We start from the raw sequence: 21751 nt of genomic DNA on the forward strand, positions 1-21751 counted from the left end.
TAATAATAATAATAATAATAATAATAATAATAATAATAATAATAATAATAATAATAATAATTGCTGACAGCAAATATTCCGGCCCGTACCCGCGGGCTTACGCAGGGGCCCGGCGGGCCCCTGCCAAAATCCCGGCCCGTGCCCATCTCTAGTCTCAATACGAAACGTTACAAAGAAGGCCCACTTGCCCGTTTTCATGGTGAAAAGCTCTTTTGACCAAAATCATTTGTGCATAATTTTGCTCGCATTGAGTGAGCAAATCATCTGGGTTCCGTTCGAGGGGGCCGGACAGATATTTTTTTTCCCCTTTTTCAAAATTTAATTTTCGTTTAATGTTTAGATTTTATTGCTTTAAAAAGAAAAGTTTTTTTATTAAATAATCTGTTAATTTTAGATGTTATCGTTTTAAAAAGAAATATATATATATATGTATTTTTTTAATATGCCTAATTTTTAAAACTTTTTTAGTTTTGTAATCTTTATTATTTTTTTTTCTAATTTTATTTACTTATTGGATTTTATTGTTTAAAAGAGTAAAACCTGTTTTTCTAATTCAACTTACTTTTTAAAAACGTACAATATATACCTTTTTGAGTTATTTTTCTTGTCTACTTTGCGGCATCACAGTTGCACGCGCTGCCTACAAAGTCGCATTTTTTGTTTGTATTTTTTGTTAAATTAAATTTTCGTTAAATTTTTAGATTTTATTGTTCTGAAAAGAAAAATAGTTTCTTAAATTTAATTTAGTTTTTAGAAAGTTATATTGTTTTTTCTTTTTCTAAGTAATTTACTTGTCCTTCTTAAATTTTTATAATTTATTGTTTAAAAAGAAACATATTCCTTTGATATTCAGATATTCTTAAATTTTGAAATCATTTTTTTGTTACTTATTTTTTATTTAGTTTTCTTTTTTTTAATTTAATTATTATATTTTTTGTTTTGAAGAAACATAATTTTATAACCTTGTTTAATTTTTAAAAACTTTTTTTATCTATTTTTTCTTAGTTTAAATAAACTTTTTTAGTTTTGGTAGTTATTGTTAAAGAAAAAAATATATTTTATTTTTTTAATTTCACTTAATTATTTTAAACTTATGCAAAAAAAAGCGAACAAAAATGCTAAGGCCTCCTCCTTGTTAGCGGAACTTTCAATTATGACGAAAGACTTTTGAATTTCGAAATACTGTGGTGAGGTGAAATTGCCTTGTAAAGGGCTGACGCAATAACCATAAAACAATGTAATTCTAGTGACAAAATATCACTTCATACGTTGTAAAATACAAACTTTTATATCATTTTCCTAATATTTTGTGTAGTTGTAAGACTAATCCTACACATAATATTGTAGGTATTTATCCATTCGTCCCGAATATTAAATTGTTTGTGGAGCAATTAACTTTTTCAATTCTGCCAAATCAAAAAAATAAATATAAATAAACATAATCTACGCATGCATTGTTAAGCAGCCATTTTTATATGAAATCTAATTTTTCAACTAGAGTCAAGCTGCCATAACCGCCAATTAACCTCTGGGTAGAAAGGCGACGCTGCAACCACACTTTTTTGTTTTTATGTTTTATGTAAATGGTTGTCTATAGGTAGCTGGTGTGTTTGCTTGTCTCTATCTCCATTCGTAGGAGGGCGTTCCAGTTCAAAAAATTTCGTAGGCCATTGACTGAAAAATCACCAAAAACCAAATAAAAAATGAAGTTAAACCCATTTATGGCTTGAACTAATTAGGCACTGAAATGATATTTTGACCAAAAATGGCAGTGCAACAGATGAGTTGCATTAACAAATGTGCTACCAGCTAATTTGTAAGCACTAAGCGTAACAATGAACATACAAAAAAAAAAAATAAAAAATAAAATATGAAAAGTAATAAAAGCAGCTATGAGTAATTGGACCGCTAAGAGTAACAATGTATAGTATAGAATTCTTAATGCACTTCCTTGGCATTTTTTTGTAATGAAGTTTCAATAAAATATTTTATCCATTTTTTTCTTAAATATTTATTTCCTTTGCAGAGGCAATCCAGAGATTTTCCGCTTCACTAATTGACTGTCAGAATCACTTCAAATTGGTTGCCTTTAATTTGTCTCAACTCACTCGCCACCACAGCTGATTGACTGCATTTCCTGCACGCATTCCACTCGAGCTTGTTGCTTGCCACCGCTAATGTGTTGCTTGTGCCTGATTATTTGCCATTCAAGTAGCTTGTTCGCAATTGATTGATTTGCAAAAAAAAAACAAAAATGTAAAAAAAAAAGATAAGGAAAATACCCTAAAACATAAAGCAAAGCAAAACCTTTGCCTACAATCGAAAATCACCCGCTGTGCGCGCAATTTTCATTCGAAATACTTTCGCTAAGCGTTTATACATCTTCACACAGCGCCGCCGCCGCCGCCCGCGCGCTTCTTTTGTGCTCGCTCACCACGAGAAAATTTGCTTTCAGCTTCACATTTCAACGCCTCTTAAACGAATTTGATTTTGCGTTCTTTGATACCGATTTTTCTTTATAATTTTTTTTCGTTGCTTGCTCCTCCTTTTGTCCACTTGAATGCCGCCGCCGCTGCTTAGAGTTAGAGCAGTCTCCGCTTTTCCACAAATCATTTCCTGTATGCGAGCGTAAACTAGGCATACAATATTATCCAGCATTTTGATGGAGGCGCAATTTTCAAGTACCTACACAACTACGCTTGAGTGCCTCGCTCAGCTGGCTGGCTGGCTGATCGGTTGGTATGGGCATGTGGGCAAGACTGCGTCGTCCGTCGCTCAGCTTGAGCTTGGTAATTTGCTCTGTGCTGCCACTTGAGTCCAGTGATACTATGTATTTAGTTGCCATGGCGTGGTTATACTTGGCCTTTCAACGTTATGCTGCTATAAGTACATACTTGTGGCAACGTCTGGCGTTTCTCAGCAATCAATTGTCTTCTTCTATTCGTTTAACGGTTGTTGTGGATGAAATTGCTGTCGCTATCGTTCCTGCTAATGTTGCTTCTGTTTATTGACTAATGACGCTGATTGTCTTGTGATGCGTTAAATATTTCCACACATTAACGATTATGGTTGCTCTCTGCTTATCTAGCACATACATTTTTAGAACATATGTATGTTTGCACATTAGGGTGGTCCTTAAAAAATCAAATGAACGAGTTTTTCAGTCTCAACGACTCAATCGGTAATACCACGGTCACAGATATCACATATAAAGTTTGGTCCCGATTGGAGATGGTTAAGGCATGTCACACAGGGCGAAAAGTACAGATTCCTCTATAGAGACTCAAAAAATTCAAATTCATGTTTTTTAAATCTAATACTCAAAATCGATACTACCGCAGTAGAAGATATCACTTATAAATTTTGGCCCCGATCGGAGTCGGTTAAGACGTCTTCATAGGGTAGCCTGAACTTTGCCCCCCTGTGCGTAAAGGCCTTAACCGTCTCCAATGGGGACTAAAATTTATATGTAATATCTTCGACTATGGTAGCATCGACGTAGGTGTTGAGGCTTATCTGAGGCAAAAATTTGCTTCCTACATTTTAGGAGCACCCTAATGTACATATATAGCCTTTCATCAATTTTCAGAGTGCTCAGAATTTATGAGTCTAAAATGAAGATTTTCTTTCGTCATAAATATGATTATGAGACCAGTCAACCAGACTGCCTGTTTTCGGACTCTTTTGGTGCCATAAATTCGGAGTTGAACAAAAGTAACAAAGTTCACGTGGAAGTAAAAATTTAATAACAGTCGGATTTATAAAGAATATTTGTCATATTTCAGACTCTACTATGACTCCTAACTTGGACTCGTATTGGCGTGCCCTTCTATGAAGGAAAATATTCCACACCATCTTCAAAAGAGTCACAACTCAAAATTTGGCATGTTTGAAATTACACGCTAAAAATGTACACAGAGCTTTTATTTACCTTTCAGCAAAATCTGGAGCAAATTTTTGTTATAATTTGTTAAAAAAACCTAAGGTAAAGTCGCCTTTGCCCATATGATTAGCATGTGCTACGAAATAGTTTTTCGCATTTTCTGACGAACGTATTATTTTCAGTTGTGACTCTTTTGAAGACGGTGTGCGATATACCCTTTTCTGTCAATTTTTTGAGCTCATAGTGAGGGTTACCAAAATGTATTCAACAAAGTGTGTTGGGTTTTGACATTGCTCTCATAAGAAACAGGCTATAACGTCAAATTGAAATGAATTGTTAACCCATTTGAAAATGTGTGTTTTTTTTGTTTTAAATTTGAATTAAAAAAAAAAAATACACCCAAATTTTTCAAGCAACAAATTTTCTTAATAAACGTGAAATTGTTAAGAGATAAACCGCCGAGAAGAGCAAGTAAGTACATTTAAGTTTGGTAATAAGTAAATAGGTTCGACTTTGCTTAAATATTTAATGTAAAGAAACAAAGATGAAACGGAACAAAACGTTTGAACGGTGCGCTGTATGCAATAAAAGTCAGGACACGAAAACAGTGCGATGTTTTAAACCACCTAGTTGCGAATTAAGACGACAGCGATGGGAAGAAAGCTGTGGTGTTGTACTACGTGATTCATCTCGCGTTTGTGAAAACCACTTCAGGGAAAGTGATGCCCAAATCAAACACTTTCCAACGAGCTCGTTTATACCCATGCGCAGTCCCAATGCCATACGAAATAACTGATACAAGTGAGGATTTAGTACGCGATCAGGATACATTCTTTGTTGATGACCAAACTCAAATAGACGACTCTTTAGAATGCACATTGCGAACAGAAATATTTCGGCTTACCGAAATAATTAAACCATGCAAGCAAGTATGGAAGAGCTTAAATTAAAACCGCTCGAAGCAAGGCCTTTAATGGAAAACTATTTCGCATGAAAAAAATTTAATTCCAAAATTGTCAGAGTTAAGCTCACATATAAAATTGGTAAAAAATGTAAAATCATACTTTTATAAGTGTCGAATAATGTTTAGGATAAAAAATTGAAATATAAAAATAAACGCACAAAAGCATAAAACTTGGGCAATTAAAAACAAGAAAATTGCTAAAACGATTTTATAAACAATTTGTTTTATTTTATTGACAAAATATATGTGATGTAAGTAATGTAAGTAAAATAAAACTATAATCGAAATAAAAGCCTAGATGCATGCATCACTAAGGGTTAATTCGTTTGTTTATACTTCTTGACATTATAGTATCTTAAAAGAGGGCCGCACTGGGTTGTCAATCACACCTTGTTTAATACACCTTGAGGGTTACAACTCAGAATTCTGAGACGTTTTGTCTATGAAATGAGTACGAATGTTTACAGCGTAGAGCAGTCGCTATTCATGTTAAAGGACATTTCGTTTCAGATTTTCTCTTATTTTCAATTATCACAATGATTTTCGGTATCGGTACTAAATTCAATAGTTTTGATATCATATAGGAAGCGCTCTGGCATTACTATTCCAATGAAGTAATGAATGTCCCAGACTTAATCCGGTATTCACTGATAAATGTTTTTCGTGGTGAACATCAAATTATTTTAACCTTAGAAAGCTTTTAAGTGGTGCCAAGAAAATGTTTTTATTCCACGCGCGAAAGAAGTTGAACAAATTGAGAGAAAGTGTTGAAATACACAATTCCATGCTGAGACCTTTGCCCTACCGAAACCCCATGTAGAATTGAGAGTTGCGCCTTTGTGAGCCTGCGAAGGTCCCCTGACCGTCTTTGGCGCACCTTCGGCCAAAAAGAGCTTGCAATTTCCAACGTCCTGGTTATTTTCCAACTCGATGCTTTGTCCAAGACCGGTCTAAAGGCAGTCAAAGGCACTTCCAACCTCTACTGGATAAGACCACCACCTCGATTGTATACTAATTCGCCAACTTATGCAGCAGGCAACATTGAACTGGTCATCACTGAACTGATCATGGGGAAATATTTTTAAGCGATCGAGCGAAAGGTGAGGCACTCTCTGGCAAACGTAATCGATTGAATACTTTTAAATAAAGAATCTTATCAATGCGTCAGTACCGACGTGGCAAAGGAGTAACACCATACCAGCTATTGTGCATTAAACATGAGTTCAAAAATAAAATGCGAATCTTTTATGCAATTTAAATCCTTTCTAAAAAGTGAAATCCTAACAAACTTATAAAGTATGTACTTAGTTATCTTTGGAACGAAAATTTTTCTCACGCCCGTTGAAGCGTAAAATGCAGCAAGCAAGCAAGCCCGCTTCACTGCGCAATGCACATTACTTATACATACATACATACATATGTACATATGTTTGAGCACATATGCATATGTATGTACATATATACAAAACAACACTTGATGGGCGCGCTTATCAACTGCAATACATCATCTAGACTAGGGATGAACTGGACAGCATTGGACGGGCGGTGGACTGAAGTTGACGTGACTGAAAGTGGATGGGAATGCATGCGCTGAATAAAAATACAAACATACATACATACTTTTATCTATGCACATATTCGTGGTGTTTTGTTTGCAGTACTTGCTGACTTAGGGCAGCAATGCCGTTGGTGCGCAGGAAGGAAGCCAAGCTAAACTCTCAACAAATATCAAACAAAAGAAACTAGAAAAGGCAATGGAGTAGAAATCAAAGTGCAGACAATCAAACTTGTTTAAAAATTTACATACTACATATGTACGTATGTATGTATGTATGTATGTATGTAAGTAGCGCATTTACATGCATGCATGGGAGGTTATGTATGCACATTAGGGTGGTTCTTAGAAAACTGAACATCAAAATATTGTCTGGGACATCGCCTTATATTGTTCGAAGTAAAAAATAAGGGCTTCCACGAAACTTTCCAAATTGTAAAACTTTTCTTGGGGTCGCTACCAAGGCTGGAAAAATTTCTATCTATTAGAACGTTTCCGTACATAACAAAGCGCGTATTGTTCGCTTATGGGGAATGTTCGGAAGAACAACAGAATGAGAATGAAACTTTGGGGAACATTTACAGTGAGAGCAAATGAGGAGAGTAACTAATCGAAATGCTTTCAAGGCGGATTAAATGAGAACAAAAGTCTAAGGAACGTTCAGTTAGAAAACAAACGTTTTGAGAACTTAACGTTAAAAATGGTAGGAGCATTTCAGTGAAAACCACGATTGTTAATTCTAAGCCAGAGGAAAGCTGAATTATTTCAACGTCCACATTTTTTATTCATTTAAGGAAAAACATTTCAAACTAATGGAATGCTATGAGACATTTTTTCTCTCGCTTCCTTTCTAAACAAATAGCTCAGGGAAAATTTGTTCCCTTTTTGCTCTCTGTCAGAAAGTTCCGCAGACTTTAGTTGCCAAACTGTTCTTCGAGAAAGAGTTCCTTTAGACCCGTTTTGTTCTTTGCCAAAACGTTCCGGAGACTTTCCTTCCATTTCGTTCTCTTAAAATGTTGCATTTCGTTGTCTTTGGGAACGATCCACAGGGTTTTGTTCTTATATAATTCCCATTGAGAATGTGTTCGATAGTTTTGTTCTCATCTCGGTTTTGATTTTGAAGCATTCTTGAGACAGAAACTACGAAAACGACATTTAATTTCAATCATACCGTTTGTTATCGGTCCTTGATTTTATATAATTCAAAAATTTTCATGGATATCTTTCTTTTGCACGTGGCAGTTACCAACGGGGAGTCCCATGCAAAATAAAAAAAATCAAACTATTTAGAAATCAAAAAAAAATAATTAGTTTTTATCAAACGCTGGTAGCACTGATTAACAAATAATTCAGTGGAAAAAATTCCAATTACAAAATATAAAGTGACCCATGCATAGTTCACATATCAAATTTTTAAGGACCACACTAATGCACATACATATTCATATACGTCGTACATTTCAGTTGTCGTTAAGGCGCAACTTTGCCTTCAAGCTAAAATTTTGCTTGAGAATTGAGGACAACGTACTTAGAAATATGGTCTGCTTCTAGGGGCGTTAACTTATGAGCTTACATATTTACATGCATGCATAAGTATATACATTTTTACGCCACTTACTTGGACTCGCTACCTACTTAGCATTTGCTAGGGCATCTCTGCTGCTGGCTCAGGCTTCGAAGTTTTCAAGCGCACTAGGAATAGAGTTCGACGCAGCTTTTGTTGTCAATCACTGCTTGACCTCAGCGTTGACTCCCAGTATCTATATGTACAAATGTGCATACATATATATGTAAATATGTACTTTGATTATATGCCCGAATATACAGAAAAAGTAAGCAGTGCCTTCTAGGGCTGTCAGCAAGCAAGCAACTAATTAAAGTACGCCAAACCGCAAACTTCATTGAGTTATAGTTGAATGGATGAATTGAAGTCCAGTATGGGCATTCACAAAGCATACATACAAAAATATATTAAAAATGGAAAGAGAGCACACATAATGAAAAAATTGTATTAATAAAGCGTACACAAAACTTCTACATAAGCACAATAAGTAACAATAAGAACTATGCAAAGGCTGTGCGGCCAGTGTCAGAAGTGCCATAAAATATTTATGCAGCTAAATCAAGTTTGCATAATAAAATTCGAAAATTAACTGCATTAAGGCGGAACGAAGTCATAGAAGTATTATTAAACTACAAAAGTAATAATAATAAAGACAAGAATTATGAATGCGAAGTTGCTGGAAAATGGGGAGGAAACTAAAGAAGCAGCACAACAACGAACAGCAGCAGCGGCATGCAAAGAAAAGCAGGGAAACTGTCTTGGCGAGACTTAAGAAATGTTTATATGTACATACACACATATGTATACGCCGCATGTCAAAATTATAGGTACACCACATATTGACAACTTTTAAGAATTAATTTTGCTTGTTATGAAATTTTTTTTACTAAAACATAGTTTTTTATTTGACAAAAGACGTGTAAATACAAGTTTAAACCTTTTGCAATAATAAAAAACTTCTGAAATTTAAAAAAAAATCCACGCTTTTTAATAAAAGCTTTCTTAGAAAAATTTTAAGAACGCAGTTTTGTAGTATCTCCAATTCTAGTAGATATAATAAATTGCAAGTTTGAAGTAGCTAAGATTTTTGGCACAGACCGAGAGCAATAGGTTTGATCGAAACTAAGTGTCGTTCTCGTTGTTTTATTCCCAAGAACGCTTCGAAAACAAAACCCAAACGAGAAAAAAAACTATCGAGAACGTTCTCAATGAGAATTATGTAAGAATAAAACCCTGTGTAACGTTCCCGAAGAAAACAAAAGGCGAACAATACTTTCGGGAACATTTCCATTAAATTAAAATGGGAACAAACGGAACGGAACATTTTGGCAAAGAACAAAACGGGAATAAAAGTCTAAATAACTTACTCTCGAAGAACAATTTGGGAACTAAAGTCTCAGGAATTTTCTGACAGAGAACGAAACGAGAACAAATATTCTCGGGACTATGCGCAAAGAATGGAAGCGAGAACAAAATTTGTTTCACAGCGTTCCATTGGTTTAAAGTGTTTGAATATTATAATTAATTAAAAATAACTGATAGATAATTATGTAAATTAAGCCAAGGAAAGACTTAAGACACGAATTTAAAAAAGTGCACAAAAATTGAAAAAGTGTTCAACCTAATCATAAACGAGCTGGAAGTTAAAATGATCCAGCTTTCCTCTGGCTTAGATTTAGCATCCGGAGTTCTCACTTAAAAGTTTTTAATCCCAACACGCAAACGCTCCTCTCATTCTTAACGTTATGTTCTCAACACTCAAATAAATAAGGATGAAAAAAACATAATAAAAAAGTAAAATAGAACCAACATAAATAAACAAATATTTTTAGAAATTTAATTAAACTAAAATTATTTTGTTCTTAAAACAATAAAATTAGAAAAAGCGATAAAATTATAGCAAAAAATAAGAAAATATTCTAAAAATTAAAAGAAGAATAAAGCCTAAATTAAAAATAACAAAAAAAACTATAGTCTTAAAAATCAAATATGACGAAAAAATTTATATGTTTTATAAGGACAAAATCTAAAAACTAAAAGAAAATTTAGTAAATAGAAGAAAATCAAACAAAATAATTAGAAAAAACAAATAAAATAAGTTTTTAAAAATTAATGAAATTCGAAAAATATAGTTTTTTTTAATCAATAAAATCTAACAAATTAAAGAAAATTAAACTCAAAAAAAATTTTTTCCAAAAAAAAACTTTTCACCAGTGTGGTGAATGACTTTCTAAGACTTTTGTGCTAGATTAAAAAAATCGTTCGAACTATCTTGCCATCTGTCTTTCATTTGTCTTACGAAAGACTTTTTACTAGCTTAGCCAGAATTTCCATAGAAGTAACAAAAAGAAAGTAGATATTAAAATTTGCCAATATGTGGTGCGCTTATAATTTGGTCACAGGGTGTATGCATATAAACATATACATATGTATATACATATATGTCAAAATAGTGACCGGCTATGTTGGCTGGCATTCAATGCATTGATTATGCGTATTTATGCATTTATTTTACCACATTACAATACATACATACATATGTATGCGCACACGCGCACACGCGCACACACAACGCTGTTTATGCAACACAACTCAGCCATTCATGCGTCCGAGGCACTCGCCCGCTTGTCGCAGCTAGTCCATGGATGGCAGCCGGAAATGAAATCGTCTATGAAGTTTGAAACGTTTCCCGCTTTACTGTTTACAGCAATTCTACATATGCATATGTATATACTTTACATAAATAGCTGATTTTGTTGTTGTTATTGTCGCTCATTGCTATGCTTGATTTTTTGTTCTTGTGGACTTTGTAGTTGTGCACCGCATTATTTGAAATCGCCCCCCCCCCTCTCTACCACAAAGTTGCAGCTACTGACACACAATACTTGAACTTAGAGGCGATTAAACATTCGCACCAGTTAATTTTATGCCATGCGCAAGCTCAAGCATACTTATGCATTGTATGTATGTATGTATGTATGTATGTACATTAAAACACAAGTTCATATACTACGTATGTGTGCATGCATGCATATTTATAAATGCATATCTAAATTTAACAAAGTCTAATGCCAACGCAGCGCATTATGTTGTCTGCAAGTGTTGCAGGTTGCTGCTATTAGAAAAGGGAAGTATGTACCTACATACATACATAATACGTGCGTAGCTTTTGTCTTCCCATAATGGGTGTTAAACAAAAGTGCTTGCTTGCTTCATGTGCGTGCATGTGTGCATGTTTTTATTCCATAGTTCAGCTACTTCGATTGCAAATATGAATTATTAATGTTATAATACCTATTATGACGACATCGTTATTAATACTTATGGTTCCGTAAAGTTATTAGCACTAGAGTTACCATGTGGCAGAAAATTGCTAGTCGCGTAAGAGTTCATACATAAACCTCAAACTAAACAACCTCATAAAATATCGACGTTTTTTTGTGTGAAAAATTAATTGAATACATTAATATTATTACTGGGCTAATGGCGACTATGGCTGAGTGGTTAAAGATGCGTATTACTACTGCGATCCTACCGTAAGGTTCGATTATTGTTCCGGACAACATCGAGTGTGTTTGTGCCATGAAAAGGCTTCTCATGAAATGCATTTCTCTTCAAATTGTAAGTCTCTTAGCAAAAGTGTAAGCGTCACAATATTATTATTATTTTATACTACGGGTAGGTAAACTCAGGTTGAAGTGGCTGTCGGTGGATAGACTTAACCTGAAATTTTTCTCGCTGATTTCAGAGATACAGCTACTGCTCAGACACAGTTCCTGTACTTAGACCACTTCGACCTTGCTCAAGGTGAAGCAAAATATATTTGGCGGATTTATCGTTGCAGTGTTAGAGCTTGATTTGAAGGACATAGCACTACAACAGCACTAACTCGTACATCCGTCCAAGAATACCTATCGGATGAGAACACGCTGCCCGAACATGATCATTAGGGCTCTTTCTTCTTATTTTCTCCCGGTGTCTCCGGAGGCTGACCATACTGGAAACAATATTTTCGAAGCCATAGTTGATGAATCCCGTGGTAGGTATCGGTGCAAGGATCGAAGGGCTCTACATTAAAAAGTTCGAGCGCTCGCCGATAGGGTTCCGGGGCCTTCTCAGTTCAGTTGCTTCTCCATCAAGACAATGAACGGGTGTCCAATCACGAAAATGCATAGGTGCACACGTGTGTAGTCGCCATAAACAAAACCAAAAAAAAAAAAAAATGGCTGGACGGTAAGAGAGTTGGGTCCAGTGAAGAGATTGAAAGAAAGGAATTAAATAATTATAAATACGCTGGGTTAAATATAGCGAGCTAAACAGAGACTAAGTTGAGCAATAAAACGTTTTTTTTTTTTGCCTAAAATATATCTTTATTCAAAAAGACACTGACTTGTCAAATTGCCCTCGTACTCTTCACAATCTCTTTGAAAAAGTGCATGAAATTGTATAAATATTCGCAACACTGAAGCGAGTTGGAAACTATCGTAGTTAAGTCCGTGAATAGCACATTCTTGTTTAGAAATTACAAATACTACTCGTACAACACTGAATGCTACCAGTGCCAGTTTTTGCAGAAAAAAATCTTTCAAATGTACTAGAAAACATGTCTAGTATATACTAAACCGCTTAGTTGCGTATTCCGAGACAATAGGAATCTTGGATTTTCTGCCTTCAGTTGGCCTGCCTAGCAAATTTAAAGGGGAGCAACCGTTGCCGCTTTGGAGCCGGCTATATTGGAGCATGCTTCTTCTGATCTGTATGTTAGCTAATCGTTCCAAGCTTTTGGTATCAATACGAAAGCTAGAATTGGCCATCTCGCCGGTTAGGACTAGCAGAATGCTCCATAAAGCAAGGTGATTTCGTACTGCACCGGTCCCGGATTTCACCTAGGATACCTTGCGGGAAGTAAGCATCGGCGATATTCTACCTACCCCGCGGGCCGTTTTTGATGCACCACCGCAACTCGATGCCACGGGTCCAACCCATGCCATGTTCGGCGGAACGATTTCGTGTGCATGGGAGTGGGGTTTCCCTTTGTATAGAAGACGGTTTTCGGTGACAATTTCGACGTCTCCCCGTTGCTCGAATTTTTGTTGGTTTGGTTTTTATTTAGCCGTGGCGCATCTTCAGTGCTTAACTATATCCACTCACAGTTATAGTTATCCCCAGAGGGATCCATGGCAAGGGTTGACGCATGCTCTATTTAAAAAGAAGTGTTTGGTTTCTGGTTGCCTTCGTCGAAACCATATACGCCAGTGATGGCCATACTTAAACACTTTTGTATTTTCATTACCTGTTTGGATATTAAATACCCATATAATTAGTATTTAGATATGCCAAAATACAAAAGTAAAAAACTCTTAGGTACTTATTTAGGAGAATTTAGGAATTAATTAAAACAAGATAATAATAATAAGAGATAAAACAACCGGTCGATTTTAGTCTTTTTTATTTTGGAAATTGACAAAATAATGAAATACTTTGGTATTTCCGAAACTTTACAAGATTTTCTTCAAATTGTTTTGCATTTTTGTGTGAAAATAATTAAATACATTTACTTAAAGTATTTAATACACTCTTCGCCGTTTGAATGCGAAAGTGAGGTTTTAAATTTACATTTGCCTGGTTATGAGATTATCTGGTTAAAAAATATTATTCTGTAGTGTAGTTTAAAGTTATAAGTTTAATAAAAAATATGACTAAATAGCCAGATAACCTGATAACCTGATAACCAGGCAAGTGTGAACATCGACATAGTAAAACTGCGTTTTTAGTTTTCCTCTTTGGCGTTAGGGTTTTTGAAGGAATTTGAATTTGAAGGAATTGAAAAAATTTAAAGCAATGTAGAATAATCATATAATTATCAAATAAAATTGGAAATTTTGTAGAATTGAAAAAAAAAAAACAATTTTTTTTTTGGTGCACAAGGACGAGTAATTTGGAAACATTTACAAATTTATTCTTGAACATACTTGAACATTTGCAATATGTATGTTTTTTTTTTGCTTTATTGATGGCGTATTTAAATTAATATAGGGTTTTCTCAGAAAAAATACATTTTGTTTGAGAAGATAGCTTAACATACATACTTATATTTACTAGGCTGTCAACTGCGTTAGTTTTTTGAAAAAAAAGTATGTGTCAAAGACTAACTAATATATAGCCCGACCACATCCTGGAACTTCTTTATTTCGCGCTTTACCTACTCAACCGATCATTATGCAATTTTGTACGCTGGTGTCTTTTAGCGCAACTTAAAATATAGGATAGTTTTTATAGTCGATTAGACGAGGGGCGTGGCACCTCTCCCTACAAACGTAATTTTTCATACTGCATATCTCAGGAAACATTTGTCATAGAGTACTGGAGCTTAGTATGGAGATATATTAAATCACTTCCATACTCATGGAGGAGGGCTGCCACCTGTTTAACAAATCAAATTCAACTTGAAGTAAGGGAATTCCCTTTATTTTAAAATTATATAAAAAAAATTGATGCCAAGAGGCTTAAAAAAGCTGTATGAAATTATTTTTGAAAGTGTTGCCACCTGTTTGGAAAGTCAGATTTAAATTAATTATTCGCAAGCAATCTGAACAATTAAAATATGGGTGTCATACGAAAAATTATTATTAAAGCTGCAGATTGAATATTTACAAAAGTATAAAGGCGTTTTACAATGGTTGCCACCCGTTTAAAAATTAAAATCAGTTATCATTTAATTTAATTAAACTACTAAAATATGGATACCGATCGAAATATTTTTGAAAAGGTTGCCACCTCTTAAAAAAATCAAAAGTCACTGTAGTTAAGGGAATCAGGTAATTGTAATCTGTTCACAATATCAGTGTCGGACGAAAGGGGCTTAATCAGGGCTACCACTGGACCCGTCGTAGGCCGAGTTTTCGCGAAATCTACGAAAATGCTATCACTAAATCTGAATAGATACGAACGAAGCATACACTATGAATGCCTTCGGATTCAGTGATCGTATTTTCGTAGATTTTACGAAAATCGGGCTACGATGGTTTCAGCGATAACCCAGAATAAGATTTTCGTTGGAAAATATTTTGAAGTGGGTTGCCACCATTTTTAAAAGTCGAATTTAAATTAATTATACTCAAGTTAATGTGTCAAAAGTAAGAGTGTTTGCGAAATGTTCAGCATGAACATGCAGAATTTTCTGAGGTATTTGAAGAGGGTTGCTGTTTTAAAACTAAAGTCAAATACGATTATATTATAAGTTAAATGAGTTATAACGATATTAACCGAAATAGTTTTGAAAAGACTTTATTTCTAAGATACATATATATATATATAGCGGGGTTTCCACATGTTTAAAAATTCAAGTTTAACTTGAAATGTTAAACGTAAGAGGTTTAAAAAGGTTGCCAACTGTTTAAAAATTTTAATTCAATTTATTCAACAATTTCAATGAATTATTACAATAAGAGAATCAATCGAAATGGTTTTTAAAGGGTTAAAAGGGTTTCTAAACTACACGTAAGTAAGAAGTAAGTATCACAAGAGCGAGGTTTAAGAAAGTCTTAGATTGAAAATATTTTGAAGATGGTTAAACAAATTTTAAATCAGCTGTCTTTGGCATAGTTTAAGTATGTTGAGTCTTATTAAAAATATACATAATGTAGCACGCAGAAATTTCATGCACTCAGGGAAGCGGGTGAGGGCGACCTAGTATATTAATATATTCCATTCTACTTTGATTAACTCAATAGAAGTTTCTCTTTCATTTGGTGTCACTATTGTTATTCTAAATACATTGTACTGAATTAAAAAATAATAATTAATTAAAGATATCATTGCAATTTCAAAGCCCTTAAACAAAACCCTGCCTTCAGACAGAAAAACTAAAAACGCAGTATTAATATATGTATTTGGAAATATTTGATTTTTCCACATGTTTTCTGTTTTTCTTTTTGTTGAGGTTTGATGGCTCTGTACATAAATAAACACACAATTTTATATGTTGGAAATCCACTCATTAGCCTCCTCGATCCTCTAAGCCCCATGTTCCACCAGTTGTAACAGCGATTAATAACTTAAGTAGATGCCATAAATAACATTGAATATCTGAAATATTTGACAAAAACCATTATTCATAACCCAAATCTTATCATACCAGCAATTATTTTAAACTCAACATAAAAAATATACCATTCAACAAGCTTTTAATCAAACATTAATGCTTTTTCTTCTTCTTCTACTTTCAGGTACTTATCAACTTTCGTGCGCTTAATTATACACAATTTCCATTAATAAATAAATAATTTCGGGTGAGTACATACTACGTGCATAAATATGTATGCGTCGCTTATATCTACTACTTAGTTATTAGCTAGTGCATATGTATTTGTATTCGTGCATACAAAATTACAATTACTCTCGACCCTACAAATGTATGTATGTAGGTATATGGACGAAAGCAAGAACAAACCGAAACACGAAAACGCCGCCACAGTACAGTAAATGCGTGAAAAATGTAGTACGCCCCCGCCTATCTGTGAACAATTAATTTCCTTTGTAATTCATCATGCAGCGCATTTTGTTGATAGCAGACATGCGCGGCACATACATACATACATGCATTCATACCTATGTATGTAAGTGCTATGTAAGTACATACATACATACATAATAGCAGGTCTTAAATATTAAGTTTTTTTGAAAAAAATTTTTATTTATTTAGTGTAAGTTGGAATTCGCTTCGTAATGAGCTTCGTGGCTCATCAAGTATCTACAAAAAAAAAAAAAAACGGATACAAATTTCGAAAAATTAAAGCGCAACATGCAAAGCTATTTTTCAACGCAGACAAACTACATACATATGTGCATACAACCAGACATATTTGTTGTTAGTGCTGTTAAGTGCTGCATTTTCTAAAACAAAGTTTTTATTTGTTTACTTTCGTTGAAATTACCATAACAGGGGTGATGACGACGACGACAAGCAGGGTGAATATTCAAGCACTCTCACTCTTTCTCTAATCACACTCATCTGCTTGCGTTAACAAAAAAAAAAAACAAAAAAACAAAAAAACAAAAAAACTCCTAACAGCAGTCTCGCAGACAGTCATTGTTTTAGTCAAACAACCAGGTGTTAAAAAGTGCGCGCGCTAAAGTGCTGGTTCTACGCTTTCTAAGGGTAAGAGGGTGCATTAAAAATGAAACAAAATAGATGATAGCAAGAAGGAACTGAAAAAAAAAATTCATCACTTTATTGTTTTTTTACTAGTTAGTCGCACTTCCGCTGTCACTTCACACGCTGAAAATGCTTTGCGCTGTGTCGTCCTTTCGCCGCCTTCATTATTTGACGTGCTCGTAGCTTTGATACCACAACCCCTCCCCCCACACCACCCAACGCTGCGTGTCCTACATAACTAACGAAAGGCTGATCATTTATTAAAATGCAGCATTTTGTGCAGCAACAGAAATACTTACTACGAGCCAAACAAAAACAAAAATGCTTCGTAGGATGGAGTTTCGGCGAAAATTGGTTAAAAGCGCGCAAAGCGCTACGTAATGACAACAAATTGGATTTCTTAATTTTTTGTTGTTTTTTTTGACTGCATTTGCCCTTTTTTTGCTCTCTTTCTAATCTCTCTACCCCTTTTGTCGTCTAGCCACTAACATTTTCTGCCTTTTCCTCTTTTCGCTCATCAGCCATTGCCGTCGTCCTGTTAGCTGCTCATTTTTATTCGAGCATATTTTCATTTATTGAAGCACTTCAGCGTTCCTTTTTGTTAATTACATTTTTGACACATTTTGTTAAGGGTTAATATGCAAAATGAAGAATAATGAGTTTTTCTTGGATAATTGGATTGACCGATGGGGGGTGGACATCGTTGTTTTTTTTTTTTATTTAACGGCACGAGTGAAATTGTTCATTAAAATAAAATATGAGTATAGGCAGTCAGAGAGCGAAAATTTTTCTTCTAAGCTGTCATAAGAAAATGCGCCTTAATAAATATTTATTGATTCAACATTTTTCATTTAATGATGGTAAGCATAATTATTTGAAATGTTGATGTTGTCAGTACTAAGCACAGATATTTAACGAGAGTTAAATATTATAAATAAACTAGATTACCGTCACCCGCTTTATTTCAATAAAACTCAACATACTTACATAAACTCAGCCAAGAACCTCTTTCTTGTGATACATTTTGTAATTAAGATGAGTTTTCCAAAAGGTGGCAACCCTCCTACATGTAGTTTATAAATGAAGGCTTTTCAAAACCATTTCCATTGATATCCATATTGTAACAATTCATCAAAATTGTATAAAATGTAGTTTGAATTTAACTGTGTAAATAGGTGGCAACTTTCTTAAACTTTTTTCTTCTGACACTCATACCGCGATTCATACATACATATGTGTGTATGTATTTGAGTTATCTATTTCCTACAATAGAATTTGCGTTTGCTTATTCGAAAAGGTGGCAACCCTTCTTGGCAATAAAGCCTTTCAAGATCATTTCGGTTGATACCCATATTTTAATAATTCATTTAACTTATAAAATTATTTTATTTGAATTAAGCTTTAAAACAGGTGGCAATCATCTCCAAAAATCTCAGAAAATTCTACATGTTCAAACAAAAGAAGTATAAACATTTATTTTTGATACTTTAAGTTGTTCATAATTTAATCAAATTTGACTTTTCAAACATGTGGCAACCCTCTTAAAAATGTTTTCAAACTACAAACTTACTGAACCTCTTTCGTCTGACACCCGTATTGTGATATAAATTCCCTTAATACAAGTAAAATTTAATTTTTTAAACAGGTGGCAACCCTCTAACGTGCAGTTAATAAACAAATCCTTTTCACACCCACTTAAACTGATGGGTATCAGTTGTAATAATTCATCAAATCAAATGAATGTAATTTTTAAACAGGTGGCAACCCTTGTAAAACACCTCAATAATTTTCTAAATGTTCAAGCTAAAAGTTTCTTGACAATCTTTATTTTAACACCCATATTTTAAGTTCAGTCTGAATATCAAATTTAATTCCCCAGGAAGTTAACGATAATTCTTTCGTCGAGTGCCAACTGAAACGGATAGATTAGGAACTGGCGAATTCACTGAATTTACGCGAAAGCTAAAGCTGGTTTAGGCTCGCACAACTCTTAGAAATAGTTACTACTCAGTGCGAAGTAGCTTTACGACCTCCCAATGACAAAACACATTCGAATTGCGATTGCTTTAGCCACTGCGCTTAACATTTTGTCAGCGAGATACCAATGGATCCAAGATGGACGACTGGAGTACCTGGGCAAGCGTACTTAGACCAAGCTGCCAGAACGGTCTGCCAATAGGATCATACCCAACCATATTTCAAGTAGAGGTTTTAGCAATTGAAGCCTGTGTTCGAGAATGTCTTCGGAGAAGGAACGACATCAAGACTTGTGCAGCTTAGAAGCTCATAATAGAGTGACGCTGTGGAGGGTTCCTCGGCATAAAAGGCTTGAAGGCAACGAAAGCGCTGACTGTCTCGCAAAACGAGGAGACCACGTGCGCATGCATGCATGATCTAGTTAGGGGGTGGAAAGAATGTCCGATTGCTGCCCACCGACGGAAGTCAAAGGGAGTGCGACAATGAAACAAATTCATAACTCCTTCCAGAAGGTACTCCGAAAAACTCCTTGAACTTTGAACTATTTGAACTTAAAGGCGCTTTCTGTCGAAACGGACTGCAGGTTTTGTTGGCTGGTGGAGGAAACCTCAGAGCATATTCTATTTGACTGCTCATGTATCATGAATCGCACACAGATACACCTTGGGAAAAGATTATATTCTCCATCCAAAATTTTGAACACGACACCAATGTGCTTATTTTTATACCCAAGCGCACTTGTGCACAAGGGTGTTATAACTTTGTTCACATAACGGTTGTTTGTAATAGGTAAAACGAATCGAGATAGATATAGACAAATGTATACATAAATGATCAGGATGAAAAGAGAAATCGATTAAGCGGTGACTGTCTGTCCGCCCGTCCGTCCGTCCGTCTGTCCGTCCGTCTGTCCGTCTGTGCACACGATAACTCGAGTAAAAATTGAGATATCTTAACGAAACTTGGTGCGTGCACTTCTTTCTGGCGTAGGACGGATGGTATTGAAAATGGGCAAAATCGGACAATAACCACGCCTACCTTCCATATAACGGTAATTTTCAGAAATATGGAAACTGCGATATTTTAGTAACTACTGAAGATTATTCACTCAAAATTGATATTTGCAATGATTTTTATACGAAATATAAGAATATTATAAATTTTTGAAAAATGGGCGTTGCCACGCCCACTTATGGTTACATGTGCATATCTTGGCAACCGCTGCACCGATTTCTTCCAAACTTGGCACAGTTGTTGGCCTTCGTACAGCATACCAATTTTTAAAATCCCACAATAACCACGCCCACATTCCATATAAGGGTAATTTAGAGAAATACGAAATCTTCGATAAATCAGTAAATATTAAAGCTAATTTATTCAAAATTGACGCTTGCAACAATTCTTTACCAAAAAATACGCGTATGATAAAATTTTGGAAAATGGGCGTGGCACCGCCCACTTATGATCACATATATGTATCTCGGTAACCGTTCTACCAATTTGTACCAAACTCGGTATGGGTATTGTGCTTGCCACATAAAAGCAAAACGTTCAGAATTATTGAAATCGGACTAAAATTACGGCTTTTCATATAACTGTTAATTTTAGAGATGCTTGAAACTTAAATATTTCGAAATTTAAGGACTCTAATTTACTCAAAATTGATACACCCCTGCTTACCATGTAGCGGTAGTTTTCGGAAAGGTGAAAAACATATATTTAATATTTGCGCCGGGTATTTAATGTTCGGCTCCGCCCGAACTTAGACTTTCTTACTTGTTTTAAATAGCCTGAGGTTGGAGTTAGTTAGTTTAGGGTTTAGCATGATAGATTTTTTTTAGGTCGCAGAGCGAGTATACCCGAATAATAATAAAGTATAGGGAGTACTTAATAGGTCACAACAATAAAAATGACAGTTGTCATTATAAGGGCGCTTAAAATTAAGTTTTTGTAGCATAGTTTTAGACGCTGTAGTTAAGGCGATGAGAAAGAGATCGGGTCATAGGTGGCGCAGGACGCCAGGCCAACCCAACGAGGTTAATCTACAATTCCAATATAAAAAAAAAAACGATCTGTTAGAAAAATCCAGACCTGGAATTGCGGGCAGGAAATAGCCTACAAGATAGGCTGTAGAAGCTGTAGAAAGCAAACTCACCGGAAGCTTTAGAGCATACTTTTGCAGATGCCCCACTTTATGGCTCTAATTAATAAGACCCGCGATTAGAAAAAATCCAGCAAATTTTTATTTTGCTCTTGCGCTAAATATTAGGAAGTAGAGCGCAGCTAAGTTAACTTAAACATTTTCGACTCGCAAGGAAAAAAAAAAACTCTGAGTGTAGAAATGAAATATCATCGTAATTTTGGCCATTTATATGGCTTGGGCATTTAGCTGTCTTGGGTTTGCCTGCACTGAAAAAAAGACGCGTCTAAATTATTTCCAAGTGCCGTTAAAGTAAGACACACACACACACAGACACACTTTTCTTCTCGTAATTCAAAAATTTTATAACACTTACAATAAACATCCTGTCGTCAATAATTCATTACTCGGGAAACAGCTTTTTTTTGTTTTTTCTTTTCACACGCTGCTGCTGCTGCGATAGGAAACACCAACAAATGTTAACAACTAAACATTTATGTGTTTTGCGACA

The 21751-nt window shown here is 34.8% G+C and overlaps 1 protein-coding gene across 6 annotated transcripts in view; it reads left to right on the forward strand.

The window, feature by feature from the left end:
* The window catches only part of LOC118735725, a 189109-nt gene that overhangs the window by 25057 nt on the left and 142301 nt on the right, over positions 1–21751 (forward strand). For 2 of the 6 annotated variants that reach the window (XM_036465655.1, XM_036465659.1), the window contains one exon: positions 16195–16257. The exons of the other annotated variants lie outside the window; for them this stretch is intronic. The gene's annotated coding sequence lies outside the window, so the exon portion shown is untranslated. The remainder of the gene's footprint in view (positions 1–16194; positions 16258–21751) is intronic. 6 annotated transcript variants of the gene reach the window in all.

This window comes from Rhagoletis pomonella, unplaced genomic scaffold, assembly GCF_013731165.1.
Source record: "Rhagoletis pomonella isolate Grant_MI unplaced genomic scaffold, Rhpom_1.0 Rhpom_scaffold_00003, whole genome shotgun sequence".
Lineage (NCBI taxonomy): Eukaryota > Metazoa > Arthropoda > Insecta > Diptera > Tephritidae > Rhagoletis > Rhagoletis pomonella.